We start from the raw sequence: 14669 nt of genomic DNA, 5'->3' as shown, positions 1-14669 counted from the left end.
GTTCTTCTTGTTCCTTGGTAAGAAATGAAGAAATGATCACAGGAAGGGTGTTGTTGTTCCCCAGATATGCATACTTCAAATGTTGGGGAAGGGGTTTTAGTTCTAAATCAGGAGGTTTTTCTGAAGAAGGTCTTTTGAGCTGCTTCTCCTTTTCAGTTCTTATCAAAGGTTCAGGCCTTCTTTCTTGCAGATAGCAACTCTGCTCTTCCTGTTGTGGATCTTCTTCTTCTTCCTCGTATTCTTCTTCCTCTGTTTTTCTGCTAGGCTGATTGTCTAACAAAGTGAGAGCAGAACATTCTTCCAAGTCTTCTCCTTCATCCTGGAACTTTATTGCTTTGACAATATTGAACTTGATCTCATCGTCATGAACTCTCATGGTTAGTTCCCCTTTTTGTACATTGATAACTGCTCCTCCAGTTGCTAGGAACGGTCTACCCAGAATGATGGGAACGTCAACGTCAGCTTCATAATCCAGAATGATGAAGTCAGCAGGTAAGATAAATTTGTCTACTTTGACTAGCAGATCTTCAATCTTCCCTTCTGGCTTGACGATGGATCTGTCTGCCATTTGCAAAGTCACCGTGGTGGGTTTAGCTGGTCCAGTGGATAATTGTTTGAAGACAGATAGGGGCATGAGATTGATGCTGGCCCCTAAATCACACAAGGCTTTCCCTTGGTACGTGTTTCCTATAATGCAAGGAATGGTGAAGCTTCCTGGGTCTTGAAGCTTAGGTGGGAGTCTGCCTAAGTACTGGCAACTCTCTTGTGTCATTTTTACAGTCTCATATTCCGTTATTCCTCTTTTTTTTAGAGGACATCTTTCATGAATTTTACGTACCTGGGCATCTGTTCTAGTGCGTCCACCAGAGGAATGTTGATGTGAAGTTGTTTTAAAATGTCCAGGAACTTTCCAAAGTGCTTATCCTCCTGTTGCTTTTTTGTTCTTTGAGGGAACAAAATTTTTGTTGATATTTGCCTGCTTTGAGTTGGACTGATTGGTTGGCTGTTGGCTTCCTTTTCAGGTTCTGGGTTCTGTTCATCTGTGACTGGTGATTGTTGCTGTGCTTTTGGGGCTGCTTCAGATGCTTCAGTCTGTTCCTTTTCCTTTGGTTGAACTGTGGGTTGTGCTGTGGCTTTCCCACTTCTTAAGGTGACAGCTTTGATTTGCTCTGAAGGGGAGATAGGTGTTACTTTTGGCGAGGTTGTTGAAGGAACGTCAGTATTCCCTGCTAGTGATCCTTGTGTTCTAGTTTGAAGGTTGGCAGCAATCTGCCCCAGATGGGACTCAATGTTCCTGACCACTGCATCATTCCTGGTGACATATTCCTTGACATAATTTTCCAGGGTGTTGATGCGTTGGTCATCTCTGTGGAACGGAACGTAGTTGTTTCTTCTTTGTTCAAACGTTCCACTGCTGCTACCTTGCTGATACTGCTGCTGATTGTTGTTGAATGGTCTCTGGTTAATGGGTGGCCTCCATTGGGTGTTGTGGTTCTGATCCTTAATGATAGTTCCTCCAGGGCTTGAATGTGTATTTCGTCCTGCTTGTTGATTGTCTCTGGTGAAGTTCCTATTGCCAAAATTTTCTGCATAACACACCAATGCAGTGGATGGGCAGTCTGTTGAGTCATGAAGGTCACCACAGGCTGAGCATGGTTCTGTTTCAGTTGCTGTGAGTTGTAAGACTTCCATCCTTGGTGCTGCTTGGTCAGCTCTCAGGTTCTTCACTTCATTCATGAGTGATGCCAGCTGGGCTTCCATGGCTGTTTGTTTATCCAGTTCTAGCATGCCTGGCTTCCTCACTGGGCTCACTCTGTCTATTGGCCATTGGAGACATCTTTCAGCAGTCCCTTCTATGATTTCGTACCTTGATTCAAGTGTTCCTGTAAAGAAATATCCTCCTGCAGCAAAATCTAGGTGAGATTGAGAAGTATGGTCAAGTCCCTTATAGAAAGATTGTAACACTCCCCAACTCTCTACCCCATGGTTTGGACATTTTCTTATGATGTCCTTGTATCTCTCCCATGCTTCATAGAGATTTTCTCCATAAAACATTCTGAAGTTAGAGATTTCAGCTCTAACATCAGCTTGTCGAGACATTGGGAGAAACCTCTCTATGAACTTGTTAGAGAGTTCTTCCCATGTGTGGATTGATCCAGGGGTGAGAGTTTTCATCCATGTTTTAGCTTTTAAGCCCAAGGAGTGAGGGAACAACCTCATTCTCATGCTCTCCTCTGTTACACCCTCAGCTTTAAAATTATCACAAATATCTTGGAATGTTGTGAGGTGTGTGTAAGGATCTTCTGCAGGGAGTCCATTGAAGACCCCTGCTTCCCTAATCATGTGGAACATGATAGGTTTTAGTTCAAAATTTGGTGCTACAGGGGGAAGGATTACTCCCCTATCTGGTCTGTTCCTGAAAGGAGCAGCCAAAGTTCTGAAGTTCTGTTCAGGGGGAACCTCTTCATTGTTATTATTGTGATCAGCCATGTTTTCAGGAAATTCTTCCCTGAGGTTCCTTCTTCTCCTATGGAGTGTACGTTCTGGCTCAGGATCAAAGAGAAACTCAGGTACTTCAATGGAGTGGTCAGAGTCTGTTTCAAACTCTTCACTCATAAACCAATAGCACAGGGTATATATATGCACAGCAGATTCAGTGATAAAGAGAAAAAAATATAAAAGTAAAGTCAGATATACAGTATATGTGTTAGAAAACAATGATAAGAACAACAGTTAGTGTTTCTATCCCCGGCAACGGCGCCAAAAACTTGTTGGGTGGTTTGCTGATGGTGGAAAAATATAAGTTCTGATAGGGGACGTTCCTCTGTTCTTGCAGAACACAGATTCGTCCCTTAGTTCCAACCCAAGTGCGCAAGTGCACGCATCAAGTAATAAAGGGAGTATTAATGCCCAAATTATCGTTCCCACGAGGATAGAGTGCTAATTATTGTTTTATCACTGTTTATAAAGAATGAAAATGAGAAGAAAAGTTAGTAAATGAACTGTCTGGTCAAACGTTCCCTACTGTCTTGACAACGTTCCTCAGGAACAGTAGGTTCAATCTGATGGCAAACAGTTGCTCGCTGCGTTATGTATGTGATCCTTCCTGTTTAAAAGAAGGTGAGATAATAATCATTGGAGTTTTTATAATTACTAAAATGAAAACTACTAAAACAGAAATAACTATAATCAAGAGACAACAGGGTGGTGGTTAAAACAGTTTAACAAAAGGAACGGATTTACTGCTTCACTCTTAAAGGGGTTGTTTTCTCTGCTCAAGACTTAACACCTTTTGGCTTTGTCCCAGTTTCTTTGCCTGCCAACTCTGATTCCTCAGCTCATGGTCTAGATGGCTCACAAGTTTCCATATTCCTATGGCTCCCTTGACTCCAACAGGTACTTAGTTCAGAACCTTAAAATGGACGAGTTGGCCCCTTATTCCTAAGGTGACCAGTAGCGTTTTTGCCATGACATCTACCTTCCCCCAATGGCTAAGCTGTCTGAAATCCCTTCCTTATGGAAGTTCCTTTCTCAGTATGTACCCAATTTCCATTGGTGCACAATGAATATAGCTTACTTAGCCAAAGAAATACAAAAAGCTTCGGTCAAGAGTTTTGAAAACAGTTCTTTAAGAGTTTCACAGTTTACCCGTTCCACAGATACTTCAGCTCATGGCTGATAGTTTAAACATAATTATTCTCAACTGAGATCACATAGACCCGAGATTCAGTCAAGAGATAACGATTGGAACGAAGAGAAAAACACTTATATTAATTTAAAAAACAGTTTACAAAAAGAAACAGAAAATGGAGAAAGATGGGTATTTGCTCGTGAGGAGTCTTGATGGTTGTTTACAGAGAAGAGAAGAGGGGTTGTCACTTAACCAAAGTTACAACTTAAAATTAAACTAAGTTACTAACTACTACTAAGTGATCTCTTTCTTTCGGACTGCAAACCCTCCAGGATTCGATGATGTTTTTGTGTGAGGGTGGTCCTATTTAAAGCTGGAAGAGGAGTGGCAAGACTGTAATTCCTTTGGAGCTAGTTGCTTGAATGAGGGGACGGGACTGTGGCAGCAGAGTGTGAAGCTTGCGTGAATTGCTGGATGGAACAGGGTTTGGTGATGATTAGCCGTTGTTTGCAGACCTTCCCATGCTTTGCTTTTGTTTTCCGCCAATGAGAACTCTTGATTCTCTGCTCTTCACGTTTCCGGCTGCTCAGTTGGTGCACCGCCTTGCTTTTTAGAAGTCTTTAACTCTACGTTACCTGCAAAGTGTACAAAAGCATTAAATGAATGGAGCAGGTGCATTAAATGTGTCTCAGTCGGTTCCCCTTTTAATATATTTTAAAGGAATACGTTACCATCTGTTCCCCCGCTGTGTTTTTGTCACAAATGTGTAAAACAAGTGATTTTCATGCTAAAGTTTCTCATCAGATGAGGGAACGTATGGTATTTTTCCATCAAAATGGGATTAGATGGGAACGAATTTACGTCCCATCAAACACTTCCTTAGATTGGAACCCGTAGGCTATATGTCGAGGCCTATAGGCCGGATGTTGCGTGGTATTGGTATCGACCATTCCAGCTTCATCGTATTTTATTCCCTATGCTTCTCTACTTCACTAAATCCCTTGCTTTATCCCGTTTTGAATGTTGTATTATATTATTGATATGCATCTGAGTGAGCTATTGGGCGGAGTAATTTCCAAAACCTCTAGGTTACTGAGATATATTCGTATATCTCACCCCATTTTGGGGATTTTATTTCAGGTAGTGGCATTGGCACTGGAGCGGTGGGCAAGAGGCCCGTAGGATGAGCTTGCATATAGGATTATTTTTCATTTTGTGGCCATTGGGCCTAGGCTAAACTTAGAACATGAACATTGCATGTGAGCTATGATTATTATTTGTCATCTTTGTTCATGTCACATTTTGTCTAAGTCTAGTCATCATTTTCATGATTTATTTTGGAGATTATTATGTTGTATATTAGTTATGCTTTCTTGAGGTTATTGTAAAATTTGTAAAGAGACATTGTAAATTGTATTATTGAGACCTCGTGTAATATTGAAGCATGTTATATGATGAAAGGGAAATAGGCCTATTCTAGGATGTGATTTATGTTTTATACCAAAAAGAATGCATGCAAAGGAATTAATGTGATTGAAATGGTTAAGCTTTGGCAATGTAAATGTTGAATCGTAAAGTAAGTTTTAATATAAATTGTGAAGGGTTGTAAGAGCACCAAGGCATTGCTGGTCCTTGAGTGCCACTTATGTTTATTGGTACCATTTGAGGTTAGATAACACACATTTAAAGGTGGGATATGTTGGAAAAACAAAGGAGACTCTCGCGAAATTTCTAGAAATGGGCAAATTTTGGGCACACTTTGGGAGAGCATATATCCCTCCACAAAGGTCCAATAGGGACGATCCATATCCCATTTTAAATCTTGAGATGTCAACTACCTTGTGTCAGAATTTGAGATCCATAGGAGTATCATGAATTCCTGTAGAAGCCAGAGAGCACAGACTGCTCAAAACGCCCCTGCACATGGGGTTGTCTCTGGCAATTTTTGGAAAATTTATTCCTGCTTCTTTTATTGGCCAAATTAGGTGTATCATATGTCAAGTTGAAGCTTGAGGTGTCTAGTTTACCGTATAAAGATTTGAGAGAAATTGGTGTAGTGGAGTTTCCAGAATCGTTGAGAAAGTGAGGACTGTTTGGAGCCCTGTTTGAGGTTGGCTGGCAGATTTGCTTGTCCAAATTTAAGAGGTGATAACCAAAGCAAACGAGAACTTTATGACTCGTATGATATCTTGTTAGAAAGATAATCAAGTCTAGAATAATATACTAAAATATGAGAGGTTCGTGGCATGCGGATTTTCAGTGATGTCTAGATTACCGAACCATGTCCGAATAGGTAGAAAACGTAAAAGTGAGATTTAGGCTAAGTGGGTTTATGGGAACCCCTTCGTGACTTAAGAGAAGTGTTATATGATATATAGGAATTTTATATTATTATTTCTTAAAGAGTTATCAGTTACAGTCACATCTTTTATTTATTACGCTTTATTATTGTTTTAAATGTTCGCGTAATAAAAAGAAAAAAGTTTACTCGCATTTTTATAAATGAATTGATGTGATTATAACTGCGCTTAATATCATAATCAATATTAACAATATCGGTACGTAACGGGCTGTTTCATAAAATGTGAAGTTAAGCTATGATGGTTTATGCGAGCCTCTTAGCAACCTTGGATAAATATTGTAGAACATATAAAAAGTAGTTTTAAATATTCCGCAATGAATTATGGGTTATGATTACAGTTTTAGATTTTTGTCAAATACGGTTGGGTTTAAATGAAAACGTTGTTTAAAAAAAATTATCGTATTTTAATTCAACTACTGTGATTATAACCGCTTTTAATACCATATGTAATGTTAACATACCGGTTTGAAATAGGGTGTTATATTTTATGGTATCAGAGCAAAGTCTAAAAAAGACCTAGGAATTTCTGTATGTATTGTCATTAGATTGTTGCTTGACTTGTGATTGATGCTTTTTATTATGATGTACTTATGTTATTATTAAAGTTTGAGTCTGATTAACTCATTCTTTTCTTTTAACATATGCAACGTTATGATGAATCCCAAAAATCATAAGGCATTTGGTAAAGGAAGAAATGATCCAATTGAGATAGCTCTAGTTGACCTTAAGCAAGAGATAACTATAGTTAGACAAGAGATTACCTTTGCCAGACAAGAGAATAAAGAATTGTGGAAAGATATCAAGCATGAGTTTAAGGTAATGAGACAAGGTACGTGGTAGTTTTCAATGTCCCATCCATATCCATACACTCAGTATGATGAAAATGAAGAATGTGAGTTTGTAATAAATATGATAAAGTTAGATGAACTGGTACAGGAGAATATGTTTGTTAAAGAATACCTGATGAAGTTTCATGAATTAGCTTAGAAAGTCTATAGTAAAGGAATGTTGTCTGATACTACATAACTAGCTGTAAAATTTAGAAGTGTTTTTCAAAAGCGTGCCTTGTAACATCCCGTCTGCATCCAGTTTGTTAACTCATATATGGTACTTAAAGCACAGAATAATTAAATTCTGAAGCGGAAAACCTAAGCGAATATTTCACTGTTACTTAAATAACTAGGTGACTTAAATTTTTCTTTTAAATTATCTTTACGTATCGCCGTGCATAATTTATTTTTCAATATAACATAATCTATATAGTCCCATACCTGCATAAAATCCATACTTAATAAACCTGTGACCATAATTAATGATCCAACTACTATCTGAATATGATAATGAATACCATTTCGAACAAAGTCTTTACAGATAGCATAACGGTTGTAAATCGGACTAATCCAGGGATTAAATCCCATTTCCTACATAACACCTAATAAACAAAAAAGTCCAATCCATATATATACATACCAGAATATGGCTCCGTGCCACTACTGATATCAGCCTACTTAACAACATATACACTTATACATAATCCTGTCATCTATATACAATTATCTATAGTCTACATATGCCTCGCAAAAAGGAAATCCATACTATACATATGCATGCACATAAAATATCTTGCTCAACAAAACATATACGTATATAGTAATTCTCCAGAACGCTACACTAGCTAGCTGCTCCAACTAGTCTCTAGCCATCCTGAGCTGGTCTCTTGCCCTGAGAGGGCTCTCCTGCATCTGTGGTACCTGAAAAGTAACTCCCTAGACGGGGTGAGATTAACCATCTCAGTAAACCCAGGGTTTATGGACTAGTCTCCACCCATGAGTTCACTTCGTGCATAAATGTCAGATAACATTGCATAGAATATGTAGCACCCTGTTTGCAGCCAGTGTATTAACATACAAATGGTATTTAAAGCGCAGCTTGCAATTATTAATCGCAGAAACAATAATTGTTTTCTTCAAATAAATAAAGTTAATCCTCAAAGTGGATTAACTTATTCTTTTAATAACAATCCTTATGTAATTGCAACACTAAAGTAAAATCTGAAATACCTCGTACTTATAAATAACAATTCAAAAGCATCCATAACTCATGGTTCTACAATACAAATACTCAAGTCAACAAATAAATAGGCCATTTAATAGTGGCATAGACAACTCCTATGCTCACCTCAAATAACAACAGAATCCAATCAAGTCTAGTCATAATAAAGTCTCATCATGGCAAAACACATAATCATAATATGCATGACTCATAACAATAATGAAATCTTTATGCTGGCCTCTTGCCTTTATAAGTGTCTGTCTCACAAACGTCATCTCCTGAACATATGCCCCAAAAAGGGGTGAGATTTCTAACAGAAATCTCAGTAAGACAAGGGGTCCTCTAGGAATCCTCCACCCCGAGCTCACTTACAGGTATAATATAAGTTCTAAAATAGTGCAAGCAATATATAAAGAAGCAGATTAATAACAGGATAAAGGGAATGGCTATACTGGGCCATTTATAGCAGTAAACAATGCAGTATATAAAATGAGCATGCCTTGCAATATATAAAATGAGTGTGCAATGCCGCATATGTCCATGTCATGTGTGTATTCATCCTACTGGCCAGAGAATAAAATATAGAGATTACGTGCGTCTATAACCCACAGTACAAAGAGTCCACCATGTACCTCAGACACGAAGTTACTGTAAGAACCCGCACCGTTAAATTAAGAATTTAATTAAATAATTATGAGATTAATGAAATAATTCCATAATTGACCCTAATAATTATGAGAATGCTTAAATAATTATGGTAAGTGAATTATAATTTTGAAAGTCGCTTTTCTGACGAAAAGTGCAGATACCGGTTCTGCCTCACGGTATAAATGCATACCGATGAAGTATCCCGGAAAATTATGAAAAGTGTGTATATGTCACTAGAAAAATATATAGGACGAGCATAATAAGTTTCAAGCCAAAATAATGAGAACTGGTGTCAGAACTGATACTGGCTACGTAAAAGTGCGCACCGGAAAAGTACTGCGCAAAATAAAATAAAAATATGACAAATCCTAGAAAAATGGTTAGGTTCAGAATCCCAAGTTTGAGATTAAAACGATAAGCGTAGCTATTAGTGCTAATAGTGTGTGATTAATCAAGTGGACCTATATAAGCTAAAGAGCACAAAGCCCTAGGTCAAATTGTTATACCCTTATGTAGAGCCTTCTGGGGCCATTTGGCTGCTGCCACTTTCCCTTCACCATTTCATTACCTTCCCTCTCCATTGAAGCCTCTTGAGACCATCATTTCTCTTGAGTTCTTCATAAAGACTCCTTGTGTGAGTGTGTTTAAGCCATTGAAGGGTGAAAGGTTCTCAATTTCTGAGTGGTAGCTATTGTTTTAGTGTGAGTTGTGGGCTGAGTTGGCGGTTCCCATTGGTGAGTGTCATTTTCTTACCATTGAAGGCTCCAAGAAACTAACTTTGTGGAGAAAGGGCCTTGCTTGATCAATATTTTCGTGGTTCTCTTAAGTCAGAACCATTGTGCTGTGTAGAGGACTCCAAGTCAGTGTCATTTTCGGAGTTTTGAGCTTTGGAGGTATACCATGATCATAGTTTTTGTATTTTCATGATTTAAGCTTGTTTAACAAGCTGTTTAATGGGGATGGAGATACAAGCGAGGTGGACTTAGAGGACGCGTATGATGATATGAATAGAAGATTTGTACGCAGAATTAATACACATGAAGTTAAGGAGGCTTTAAAGAGGATGGAGACTAATAAAGCCTTGGGGCCTGATGGTGTCCCTATTGAAGTGTGGAGAGGCCTGGGGGATGTGGCAATAAAATGGTTGACCAATCTTTTTAATAAGATTCTCCAGACGAATAAGATGCCTGATGTATGGAGGAAAAGTATGATTGTGCCTATCTACAAAAACAAGGGAGATATACAGAATTGTTCAAACTATAGAGGCATTAAGCTAATGAGTCATACTATGAAGTTGTGGAGAGGGTTATTGAACATCGCTTGAGGAGAGATACCAAGGTTTCTGTAAATCAATTTGGATTTATGCCAGGAAGATGTACCATGGAAGCCATTTTCTTGATGCGACAACTAATGGAAAGATACCGAGAAAAGAAGAAGGACTTGCATATGGTGTTCATAGACCTTGAGAAAGCATACGATAGGGTTCCAAGGAAAGTTTTATGGTGGGTCCTGGAGAAGAAAAAGGTTCCATTAAAGTATGTAAAGGCAATCAAGGATATGTATGATAGGGCTACTACATGTGTAAAAGCTTGTAACGGATCATCAAGTTATTTTCCTATCACGGTAGGTGTACACCAAGGGTCGGCTCTAAGTCGTTACCTCTTTGCCTTAGTTATGGATGAACTAACAAAAGATATTCAAGAGGAAGTGCCATGGTGTATGCTTTTTGCAGACGATATTGTGCTTATTGATGAGAGCAATGAGGGTGTTAATAGAAAACTTGAATTGTGGAGAAGCACATTGGAATCCAGAGGATTCACATTAAGTCGAAGCAAGACTGAGTATCTGAAGTGTGAGTTTTCTCTGGTACAAGATGAGGACCAAGAACCTGTGTATCTAAATGGTCAAGAGGTACCCAAAAAAAAATGCTTTTAAATACTTGGGCTCCATTTTACAAAACGGTGGAGAGATTGATGAGGATGTAAATCACAGAATCAGAGCAGGGTGGATGAAATGGTGTAGTGCATCTGCATTTTTGTGTGACCGCAAAATTCCCCTGAAGTTAAAAGGAAAATTCTATAAAACGGCAGTACGACCGGCAATGCTATATGGAGCGAAATGCTGGCCAGCACATAGGCAACATGAGCATAAGATAGGAGTAGCAGAGATGATGATGTTAAGGTGGATGTGTGGTTACACAAGGATGGATAAGATAAGAAATGAAGATATTCGACGAAAGGTCGGAGTAGTACCGGTAGCCGAGAAGATGAGAGAACATAGATTGAGGTGGTTTGGGCACGTGATGAGAAGACCCATGGATGCTCCTGTAAGAACAGAAGTTTGTTACCAAAAGCTAAACACAAAAAGAGGCAGAGGTAGGCCGAAGCTTACTTGGGGGAAAGTAGTAAAACAAGATTTAATGGAGTGGGATATAGATTGGCGGACAGTATGTCTTAGAAAGGAATGGAGAAAAGCTATAAGTATGGTGGAGGGTTAGACCCGCTGTTATTCTTATGTTCCAGATGGTCCCTTTTTAGTCCTTTTCCCCTTCATTTCCCCCACTTCTTCTTATCCCTTTCTTTTTTACTTTTATTTATTTATATATACATATATTTTTATTTTATTTTATTTTATTTTATTATTTTATTTGTGTATTTTTATTTATTTATTTATTTATTTATTTTTTTATTTTTACTTTTTTTTTACTTTTTTTTCAACCGTTTTGTATCTTTCATGTGGGTTCATCTACCACCGACCCCAATTAATTTGGGATAAATGTGTTGTTGATGTTGATGTAAGCTTGTTTAATCCATTAAAAAGTGAAACTTGGATCATTTGAGTTAAGGACTGAGATTCTGAGTCTTAAATATGTTAAGGAACATTTGTTTAAGGAGTCATTGGGCTCCAAATCGAGTTTGGACTCTTAAAATGAGACTTATGGAGAGAATGCACGAATTTCTGCATTCTGTCTGATAAGTATTCGAATACTTTTCGTGCAGTATTCGAATACTTATCCCTTGGTAGTCGAATACTCCTTGGACGAGTATGAGGATACTTTTCTGGGAAGAAAAGTATTCGGATACCTATGAAGAAATATTCGAATATTGGATAGTATTTAGATACTGGGAGAATGGTATTCGAATACCTGGTGGTATTCGGATACTGAGTGAAAAGTATTCAGATACCTTGTGGTATTCGAACACTTAAGTGAAAGTATTCGGACACTTTCTGGAGACTTGGAGTATTCGAATACTCATCGAGGAGTATTTGAATACCTACTGCAGAAATTGCATGAAATCACCTAAAACAAGTTGGAAAGCCCTAATCACTTAATGCAACCTTAGACAATGAATATTAATGAGTATTTATTGTACAAACAGATTGTGATTGTTCTGTTTGTTGGCCTTGAGCTTGTGTGGACTTGGTTTGGATTGATTGCTTAAGAGGTAAGCTTTCGTGTCCTCGGATTAATCTGTTGCTTGTTCCACCGACCTCCATGAGAGGGTGGTTTATATGCATTGTATGCTTTTATGAAAATGATATATGCATTGATATATGCCTGTTGATGTATTGTATGGATATGATCTAGGATATTTACACGATCAGGCAGCAACCCTGGTGTGTAATATACTTGTTGATGTAATGTATGGATGTGATGTTAGTACTTGTACGATCAGGCAGCAACCCTGGTGTGCAAGTCATGAGGCGGCATCCCTCATGTTGGTAGGTAACAGACGTGTATAAGCCCTACCCTATTCCCTGGCCAGTCGAACCGCATTTGCATACATCACATGATTAATGAGTTGTAGCATTTAGCTCGTCGAGAAAGAGATTATACTGTCATGATATAAATGCTTAAACATGAACATGCATTGACATTACTGTTTTTGAACTTATATTATACTTGTAAGTGAGCTTGGGGCGGAGGAGTCCTTGAGGACCCCTTGTCTTACTGAGATTTCTTTTTAGAGACCTCACCCCACGTTTGGGGCACATTTTCAGGTTCAAATAACTCGGGGATTGAGACCTCGGGCGGCAGGGGGCCGAAGCTGATGTGATATGCTTGCTGTTTATACTGTTATGCTTGAATGCTGACATGTTCTATATTTATGATTATGTTTTGTTGTTGAGACTCTGTTGGGCTTTGTTGCCTTATTTGGTGAGCATGAGGGTTGTCCATGCCACATTGATTGACTATGTTTTATTTTAGATTCGAGTTGTATAATTGTATTAGGATTATGGTCCGGACTACGTGTTATAGTTCCGTGACTTAGATACTCACTTATTTATGTAATGAGGTTATTCAGTGTAGTTAGCTGTCTATTTGCAATTACACACAGGCAATGTTTTGAAAGAGAACTAAGTAATTAACTTGGTAAATATTAATGACATCATAATTGAAAAGAAAAAGTTATTCCGCAATTTTAATTAAGCATAGCTTAATACGATGACAAGATAACAAACCGGGTATACACGGGGTGTTACATTTTATGGTATCAGAGCACTTTCTCGGGAAAAGCCTGTATGTATTGCAATAACTTAGGATGATTTGATGTGAGTCTGTCTTGTGTGTTTTCTCTGCTGGGTTTTGCTCTGATGATGCATATGTGAACACATTGTGTGGGCCTGATCAACTCATTCATTGTGTAACTTGTGCAGAGTCATGGTAATGCCTAGGAGAAACCGAGAGACGAACGAGGATCAACCTGATCCTGTCCTGACTGCATTAGCTGAGATGCAGGCGGCTAGACTAGCCGATCAGGAGGTCGCTAGATTGGCCAACCAGGCTATGATGGATGTCATTAGAGAGACAAACCGGAAAGCCATTGAAGATGTATTGGAGGCGAATCGACTGGCGTATATGACCATGGTACGGGTCGTATCGGATGAGATGAGAATTGGTTGTCATGACGACCAACATCCTCCGCTGCCACCACCTCCATCCCCACAGTAGTGTGGGAGTGGAGTTAGAGAGATGTTAGTTGGGAATGAATCCTCACTGGTTAAGTGTATCCTGTGTGGAAAGACTCATATGGGTACTTGCTGGCAAGGACAAAAAGTATGTTTCAGATGTGGCAAGCCAGGTCACCTTATCAAGAGGCGCGCTGCCAAGGCGGAGCGAGCTGCAGGAATGCAAAATGTTTTAGTATGTTGCATAGAAAGGATAGCTGGATCGACCTCTAAAGATTTTGATACTTGCATTCAGCAGGACAGTGATCTTGAGAAGATTCGTGTGAATCACGAGGCAAAGAAAGTCAAAGAATCTTAGGCTAAGGGAAACTGTGGTTCCACTTCCTGGAGGGACAGGAAGTTTGCTGGTAAGGGAAAGGGAAAGCAGTTGGCTGCTAGGCAGGCACCTAGTTAGTTCAAGAGGACTTCTACGCAAGGAAGTTCAGTTAGACCTCCTACTCCCAGATGCTCGGGAAGTGGGAAGTTCCATGTGAGGCCGTGTGCTACCGGCCAATTGATCTTCTTTCAGTGTGGCCAGGCGGGTCACTATTCCAAGGATTATTTGTCGTCGACCGCGAGAGCTACAGCGGTTCAGGAAGTTCCACTTCAGATGATTCCCCTACCACCTACTGCGGCACCTGCAGTGCCACCTGCCACTGGTCGTGTTTACACTTTGGATCAGTAGCAATCGGACGGAGCTCTGAACCTTGTCAGAGGTATTGTTCCATTGGAGGATCTGATGTTGATGTTCTGTTTGATTCCAGGGCAACGCATTCCTTCATCGCGACCCCGATTGCTGTGGGGCTTGAGTTGCCCATTGCTGTGTTTTCTCCATCGTTGCAGGTGACTACCACCACCGGAGAAAAGAGTGATACCTCCACTGTACATCGAGATGTCGTGTTTCAGTGGGATGGCCGTGAGTTTTCGGTGGATCTGATAGAATTGTCGATGGCTAATTTGGAGATCATCCTTGGCATGGATTGGTTGTCCAAAAGTTATGTATGTTGGATTGCGTGATTTCATAAC

The 14669-nt window shown here is 39.3% G+C and overlaps 1 non-coding gene across 1 annotated transcript; it reads left to right on the top strand.

The window, feature by feature from the left end:
- Positions 1–1978: 1978 nt before the first annotated feature.
- Positions 1979–2085, top strand: LOC133310200 (small nucleolar RNA R71). Its single transcript, XR_009751418.1, has one exon. It is a non-coding gene; the product is annotated as a small nucleolar RNA R71 (small nucleolar RNA).
- Positions 2086–14669: the final 12584 nt, after the last annotated feature.

The sequence above is a fragment of the Gastrolobium bilobum genome, unplaced genomic scaffold, assembly GCF_033153095.1.
Source record: "Gastrolobium bilobum isolate Gb01-03AN ecotype WA unplaced genomic scaffold, APGP_CSIRO_Gbil_v1 utg1142, whole genome shotgun sequence".
In the NCBI taxonomy this organism is placed as follows: domain Eukaryota; kingdom Viridiplantae; phylum Streptophyta; class Magnoliopsida; order Fabales; family Fabaceae; genus Gastrolobium; species Gastrolobium bilobum.
This window is presented reverse-complemented; position numbering and strand designations above follow the sequence as displayed.